The 6,614-nt window shown below is 50.9% G+C and overlaps 1 long non-coding RNA gene across 1 annotated transcript in view; it reads left to right on the forward strand.

Moving 5' to 3' along the window:
- Positions 1 to 696: 696 nt before the first annotated feature.
- LOC127184256 (uncharacterized) overlaps positions 697 to 6,614 on the forward strand; it is a 24,082-nt gene continuing 18,164 nt past the window's right edge. Inside the window, exons 1-2 of the long non-coding RNA XR_007830104.1 lie at positions 697 to 844; positions 890 to 934. This is a non-coding gene — a long non-coding RNA (uncharacterized LOC127184256). The remainder of the gene's footprint in view (positions 845 to 889; positions 935 to 6,614) is intronic.

Genomic DNA, 6,614 nt, shown 5'->3' on the forward strand with positions numbered 1-6,614 from the left:
CATGTAAAAAAAAAAAAAAAAAGTTGGGTGTGGCAGCATGTGCTTTTACTTCTAAGCTGTGAGGAGAACACAGTTGGATACTGGGAGTGCTGTTAAATGCGGGTGGATGGGGTGGGTGGGGGGTGGGGGGGCAGCTGGATAGGAGAAAGAAAAACTGTTGGATGGTACATCTAAGGTAAGCCTATAGTCTCCATACACCATGTACACCAGCACTCACATTGCACACACACATGCACAAAAGAGATCCCAACACACTTACCCACTTACCATTTGCTTGAGGCTTTCCCCCACCTCCTACCTATAAACCTACAGTTTATTATGACTCTCATCAGAAAACCCAGTTACAGTACAGGAGCATGTCCCAGCTACTTGTGCAATCCTAGTGACTCCTGATTGTATCTCACCTCACTGTAATCCCACTCAGGGAACCTCTGGAGCCACCTTCGAATCTTACTTATCAAAAAGAGGGGAAAAAGCATTTCTTAGCAACCCTTCGAGATGTGATGAAAACCATCAGGGTGAGGAGTCTATGGCTTAGACACTTAAGCAGTACTTCCTTTTTATTTATTTATTTATCTACGTATTTATTTGTTTATTTATTTATTTGAGACAGGATTTCTCTATGTAGCCCTGGCAGTCCTGGAAAGTGCTCTGTAGACTAGGCTGACCTTGAACTCCCAAGAGATCTGCCTGCTTCTACCTCCCAAGCACTGGGCTCAAAGGTGTGCGCCACCACCACTGCCCGGCTTCTTCTGTTTCTTTCTAATAAACTCCAACTCTGCTTCAAACAGGTTAGCTCTAAAGTTATTTCTGTGATATGGCCAGGGATCTGGTTTTGCCTAAGGTCAGGTCTCTGCAGATCTCAGGCCAAGATCTGGTTTTGTCTAAGGTCAGGTCTCTGCAGACCTCAGGCCAAGATCTGGTTTTGTCTAAGGTCAGGTCTCTGAGACCTCAGGCTAAGATCTGGTTTTGCCTAAGGTCAGGTCTCTGCAGACCTCAGGCTGCTGCAGGTGACAGTGTGAGCCGAGTCGCCATCTCTGCCGCTACGGACAGGAATGATTATGTGGAAAGCATCTTTGTGGAGATCACTTGAGCTTCCGATCGGGTAAGCTGATGTCTTATCCCTCAGTTTCCGGTGAGCTTCAGTTTGCTTCCTAAGAAGGCACAGCGCTGGAGCCTTCCCAGCCCATGGCCTTTGAAGTACTTATTTCAACACACTTAGAAGAAAAAGAGAAGGATTTGAGTTAAAAATCTGGAAAACCTGAGGTTTGGAATACCTACTTCACAATACTTAAATATCACCATAACCAGTTACGGCATATATCGGTCCTTCAGAAGAACAGAACCAACAGGGCACGTGCACGTGTAAAAGGAAGTATGATGGAGGGCCGCATTCCATCCCTACAACCCACACATATGAAGATGGCAGGAGAGGCTCTGGGTGTGGTGGCGCTCGCCTATAATCCCAGCCCTTGGGAGGCAGAGGCAGGCGGATCACTGTGAGTTCGAGGCCAGCCTGGTCTATACAGAGTTTCAGGACAGCCAAGGCTACACAGAGAAACCCTGTCTCGAACCCTCCTACCGCCCCCAAAAGAAAAGAAAACAAATAAAAAAGATGGCAGCAGAGAACGGACCCCACAAAGTCGAGCCTGACCTCCACATGCTCACTGTGGCTTGCCGACATGAACACACACATCTCCTCCATGAAAATCCCATCAAGCTGAGGAAAAGGGGTTCCCATAAAGAAAAGGGGTTTCCCATTCTAAATAGCTTCCTCAACTTGAGGTTAGCTATTGGACCGCCAGTTAACCACTTCTCTCTTTGAAGTTCCTTTTAATTTCACAAGCCAGTTTCACAGAGCCCCTCCTAGCTTTCTGCTAGGAGAGAGTGACTGCTTCGTTCATCTTACATGAGCAGGTGCCAGGTTAATTCTTCCTTACGATTTCATTTGATGCCAAGAACAGGGCCATGATTCAAGTACTGGGATTCGGAATTATCGAGCCCTTCCACTTGTCATCTCGTGCGGGATTTCTCAGGGATCCTATTGCCAATTTCAAGCTGTGTGTTCTTCCATCTTTAAATATTAATACAAGTAATAGAATTGATTTCTGCCTGCTTGTTTGAAATAACATGAACGACCTACTTAAAATCAAACACAAAAAAATATACAGCAACATACGTGGTGCACATGTTTCTAATCGCAGCTCTCAGGGAGCAGTGACAGGCTGATCTCTGTGAGTTTGTGGCCATTCTTAGTTCTATACAGTGAATTCCAGGCCAGTTAATGCTACACAGTGAGACCCTGCTTTATTTAAAAAAAAATATGCAACAAGATATTAGGAGAAATCATTATTCTCAAAATAACAGATTTTGTTTTTCCTCCCTTGAGACAGGTCTCACTACGTAGCCCTCGCTGTCCTGGAACTTACTATGTAGTCCAAGTTGGCCTCGAACTCAGAGATCCCTCTGCCTCTTGAGTGCTGGGATTAAAGGCACCGGCCACTATGATCGGCTTATTTTATTCTTTTTTTTTTTTTTTTTTTTTTTTTCCCAGAGCTAAGGACCGAACCCAGGGCCTTAGCGCTCTACCTTGAGCAAAATCCCCAACCCTGGCTTATTTTATTCTTAACATCTAAGCGAGCAATATATGTTTATTAAGCAAAAGAGTTAATTCTACAACTGCCTGTTTGTTTACTTATTTGTGAGGCTGGGTCTCCAACACGTTAGGCATCAACTCTATTAATAATTTACACTGCTAGCCCCATGATAATGTTTAGATTTAAGTAAGGCAACAATTTGGCTATTCAGGAATACTCTACCCATATTTACTTGTCACATCTGTCCTAACACAAATGATAAAATGTGGATTACATATTAACAGAATTCTGACAGCTAATATGAATGAAATGGATTTGCCAAAGTTCAATGTAAACAATCAATTGCTCACACGGGTCAACATTTTAGACGGTGACTAATAATTCAGAATTCATTTACTTCGTGGAAAACGAAATAAGATCTGTTTTTTTTTTTTAACCACTTATTTATTTTGTAGGTACGTGTGGAGGTCGGAGAACAACTTGCTGGAGTCAGTTCTCTCTTTCCTCCATATTGGTTTGGGGTGCCGAGGGCCTTTACTTCCTTAGCTATCTCGCGGTCCCTGAACCAGCTTTTGAGAGTCCGTTTTCCGCAAAATTTTTGCCACTATAGAAACACACGGCATCATTTTGGCCTGGAATCTAGGCTCAGGAGGGCGAGTCAGCGTTGGAAGCGAGCTTGGGAGACACAATAAGCCCAGCTTCAAAACAGGAGCAGCGGCTACCTTCCCACCCCCACCCTTTCTTCAGCGCCCTTGCGCTGTGCTGACGATCGGGGCTCAGCTAAGACATGGTGGCTGGCCATGAAGCAAGACACTCCACCAGATTTAGGCCTGCGCATTCCCTCCCGGGTCCTGGGTGCCTTCTGATCCCCCCAAGTGCACGCTATCAAATGTGGGGTTTGGCTCGGGCTGAGATGCCTGATCTCCGGGCGACACAGGCCCAGTCGTGGCGGGCTCCCGGGCAAGACCTGTTGTTGGGCAAAACCGCAAGGTAGCGCCTCTGCAGAAGAGCCACGTTCCTCGGCCCTGGCCCCCCCGCGCCTATCCGGGGCTGCGGGCTTCTGCCGCCAACCTCCCCAGCCCTCCTCCGCGCGCGCGTCCCCGCCGCGGGACCCGCCACGCGCGCCCCGAGGAGCTCCTTGTTTCTGGAGTCCCGCCACGCTTGCTCTAACCACGCCCCGCCACCCCCCCACCACCACCCTGCCACGCGCGCAGCCTCGGAGCGCGCGCCCCGCCCCTTCCCCCGCGCGCCCCAGCACCCCCGCGCGCACCCGGGGTGGGCCTCCGCTGCAGCGCCGCCTCCTCCCTTCCTCTCCCGCCGCTGGCAGCCTGGTCGGGGCGGTGCGTCCAGCGTGAGCTCGGACATGGCAGCCGAAGAGGCGGAGGCGCCTGGGCTCCAGGAGGACGAGGTGCGGGCGGCTGCGGGCCGCGCGGGGACCCATCGCGGCCGGGGGAAGGCTGGCGATCCGGGCCGGGGCTCGGTTGCGCGCTCCGGAGCGGGGCACGCGGGAGGGAGAGGTGGAAAGAGGCGCGCACGAGCGGCCTTGGTGGGGGGGGCGGTAGGTCCCCCCTGCTCGCCTTGCTGCTCCGTCCGGCCATCGTCCTCCCGGGCGGCCTCCGGGGCCCCTGCTGCGGCCTGGACACGCGCACCCTCTCGGGGAGGGCAGATGGCTTGGGTGGGCGACATCTAGGGACTCAGCATCCGCGCGAGCTGACCGAACTTAGCGACTTTTCCTGCCATGGCTTCCCAGAGGCCAGGGTGGGAACGGGCGGGGGGGGGGGGGCGGGGGATTCCTTCGATTCCGCGGCAAGTGTCAGATGTGGGAAGTTCGCACTTTAGTTCATTCACGGCCTTTGTTAGTGTTTAAAAAAAAAAAAGAAGGCAGAAGGGGTTAAAAACTTCAAAGAACCCCCCACAGCTGTTGGCTTTGAAAACTGCAGTACAAGGATTTGAGGCAGGCAAAGCCGTCCTGTTACAGTCGAACAACTTAATCGAGACTTTGCCTCGCGCTCACTAAAAGTGAGGCCCTCTTGAGGAGAGCTTCGATGGAGCTGGCGGTTGTCTCAAATGGGTGGGGCATTAAAGACTTCGAAGTGTTTAACAGTGACCCTTTCAGAGTGTGTGTGTGTGTGAGTGTGTGTGTGTGTGTGTGTGTGTGTGTGTGTGTGAGAGAGATAGGAGAGAGAGAGAGAGAGAGAAGAGAGAGAGAGAGAGAGAGCAGTCGTCAATCTCGATTCCTGTTCTTAATCTAGGTCACATGCGCCTTTTCAAGATGGGCCTAATTAGCAGCAAATTCCCAGCCCCACAATTTCTTTTCCTTTTTCAGGTACCTCCAAACTATTGTAATGGTGGATTTTCTTAGCAAGTTGGAGCCCTCCAATTTTTCCCATTTCCCTAAGAGCTTTTTGTTTATAAACAGCGGACATTTCATTAATGTAGGATAGTTGTTGAAGGGTATTTTGGAAACCTCTCTCTCTCTCGCTCCTCTCTCCCTCCTCTCTCCTCTCTCCTCTCTCTCTCCCCCTCTCCCTCTCCCCCCTCTCTCCCTCCCCTCTCCGCCCTCCCCTCCCCCCCTCTACCCCCCCTCTCTCTCGCTCTCATCTCCTCCCTCCCTCCCTCGCTCCCTCCCTTTCTCTCTCCGCCCCTCTGTGTGTGTGTGTGGCAGTTAGAATTTGGTTTCTTAGGTGATCCTGTTTTTTTTTTAACATGAGTGGAATGGAAGACATTAAGTGAAATAAGCCAGGCCTAGAGATAAAGTACTTAAGATTTCCTCATGGGAAAGCTGTGGGTGGGGGGCAGGAGGAGAGAGCCCTCGTAAAGGACCAGAGCTGGGTGCTCAGCACCCTCACAGGGCTGCTCGCGACCTGTAAGTGCAGCTCCAGATCTTGGCACTTCTTCCAGGCTGTGGCACTTACACACACTTCACACACAGAAGAATACATCTTCCCAGGCGTGGTGGTGCATGCCTTTAATCCCAGCAGAGGCAGGCGGATTGATGTGAGTTCCAGGCGAGCCTGGTCTACAAAGTGAGTCCAGGACAGCCAGGACTACACAGAGAAGCCCTGTCTCCAACCCCCCCGCCCCCCCAAAAAAAAGAGTAGATTGGTGGCTACGGAGCAATAGGGACGAGAGGCAAGCAAAGGCTGGTCTGTGGGCGGTGGGTACTGAGTCACATTAGGAGCAGTAGGTTCTGGTGGGCTATTAAATGCATGGTGTCTACACCTTTAATCCAGCACTCAGGAGGCAGAGGCAGGCGGATCGATGTAAGTTCGAGGCTAGCCTGGTATACAAAGCAAGTCCAGGACAGCCAGGACTACACAGAGAAACCCTGTCTAGAAAAAACCCAAACCCAAAACAATGAAACAAACAAAAAACCCCGCGGCGGTGGGTGGAATGTTATATACTTTAGGGTGTTGTGACAAGAAGAGCTATAAAACAGTTGAGAGCGCTTCTCTGCGCACAGAGGGCCTGGGTCCCTGCCGTTGTAGCCACATGGTGATTTACAGCCATCTTGAATTGGTGCCCTCTGTGGAAGTCAGGCTTAGACATGGTGCGCATAAATACACTCAGCAAGATACTCACACGCAGAAAAGTAAACCGTAGAAAGAAGTTCCCTTTTCAGTTACTGCTCAGAACGTGGTGATGGGCAGGTCAGTGGTTCTAGCTACTCAGGACGAGGCAGGGGAGATGTCTGGCTAGTCCCTGTTTGTTGTGGGAAAGATGCCGGAGGTAATGCAGGGCCCTCTCGGATGCCTTTCTTATCTCCCCGAGGCTGCGCAGCCCCCTCCCCTCCCCCTGTGGAGGACGTCAGGCTGCCCGCCTACCCTAGCCTTGGGCTCGTTGCTACTCGGGCTGGCTCGTCCAGACCTGGACGGCTTTTCTCACTCCTTCCAGCAGAGACAGCTGATCGCAGACTAAATATTGCTAAAGTTGTCTTTCCCTAATCTGTATTCCTGATTGTTTTGTTTGTGTGTTGTTTGTTTGTTTCATCTGCTCTGTGTGGCAGCTAGAGGTTGC

Source organism: Acomys russatus, chromosome 32 (genome assembly GCF_903995435.1).
Source record: "Acomys russatus chromosome 32, mAcoRus1.1, whole genome shotgun sequence".
NCBI lineage: Eukaryota > Metazoa > Chordata > Mammalia > Rodentia > Muridae > Acomys > Acomys russatus.